Source organism: Leucoraja erinacea, unplaced genomic scaffold (assembly GCF_028641065.1).
Source record: "Leucoraja erinacea ecotype New England unplaced genomic scaffold, Leri_hhj_1 Leri_1388S, whole genome shotgun sequence".
NCBI classification, from domain to species: Eukaryota; Metazoa; Chordata; class Chondrichthyes; order Rajiformes; family Rajidae; genus Leucoraja; species Leucoraja erinaceus.
Window position 1 is genome coordinate 25,328 of NW_026575658.1, and position 1,340 is coordinate 26,667.

Genomic DNA, 1,340 nt, shown 5'->3' on the forward strand with positions numbered 1-1,340 from the left:
TTCCCGATGTTAGGGAAGTCCAGGACAAGGGGTCACAGCTTAAGGATAAAGGGGAAATCCTTTAAAAACCGAGATGAGAAGAACTTTTTTCACACAGAGAGTGGTGAATCTCTGGAACTCTCTGCCACAGAGGGTAGTTGAGGCCAGTTCATTGGCTATATTTAAGAGGGAGTTAGATGTGGCCCTTGTGGCTAAGGGGATCATGGGGGTATGGAGAGAAGCAGGTACAGGATACTGAGTTGGATGATCAGCCATGATCATATTGAATGGCGGTGCAGGCTCGAAGGGCCGAATGGCCTACTCCTGCACCTATTTTCTATGTTTCTATGTTTCTATGTTTCTACCACTCTCGTGAGTAAAGAAGTTCCCCCTCATGTTACCCCTAAACTTCAGTCCCTTAATTCTCATGTCATGTCCGCTTGTTTGAATCTTCCCTACTCTCAGTGGGAAAAGCTTTTCCACGTGAGCAAATTAAAAGCAATACAGTAAATGGGTATGATCTCAATACCAGTACGGAACTTATGTCCGTATTCGTAAGGTTGTTGGACCTATAGGAAGAAGAGATGGGACGAATGGGGAGGTGGTGCATCGATATTAAAAAGGAGGACATCAGTAAAATGGTGAGAAATGATCGGATCATAGATCATAACATAGGGTTTGGTTTAGTTTACTTTAAATGGGTATGAAGGAACTGCAGATGCTGGTTAAAACCAAAGATAAACCCAAAAAGCTGGAGTAACTCAGCGGGAGATGCTTCAGGCTAGTTTTAGGGATAAGGAAACTAGAGATATTGACAATGATGTGGAGATAAAGAACAATTAATGAAAGCATGCAAAAAAGTGATGATGATGAGATCGCTTCTCGGCCTTTTGGCTAAGATCAAGTGTAGTATCTGTTCTTATCAGTTTAATATCTGATACGTCCCTCAGCTAGGGACCATATAGTAAATTGATTTTTGGAACAGGGAGATGGAATAGGGGCTTGCTCCGTCCACTCCACGCATCCCAGGTTATTTCAAAAAATTCAAATTCGGCCACGACTAAAAATAGGTTGCCGTTTTAAAAATTGGTAATTTTTTAGTCGAAGCCGGTTGCGATGCTAGTTGAAGGTGGTTGCCGGAGGTTGCCCGGAGGCTGCAACCTCCGGCAACCACCTGCAACCTCCGGCAACCACCTGCAACCTCCGGCAACTACCTGCAACCTCCGGCAACCACCTGCAAACCTCCGGCAACCACCTGCAATCCTTCCGGCGGCAACCACCTGCAACCTCCGGCAACCACCTGCAAAACCTCCGGCAACTACCTGCAACCTCCGGGAACCGACTGCAACCTCCGGGAACCG

General features: G+C 46.0%; 1 non-coding gene across 1 annotated transcript; it reads left to right on the plus strand.

Moving 5' to 3' along the window:
* The first annotated feature begins 853 nt into the window (after positions 1-853).
* LOC129715768 (U2 spliceosomal RNA) lies at positions 854-1,044 on the plus strand. Its single transcript, XR_008726552.1, has one exon. It is a non-coding gene; the product is annotated as a U2 spliceosomal RNA (small nuclear RNA).
* Positions 1,045-1,340: the final 296 nt, after the last annotated feature.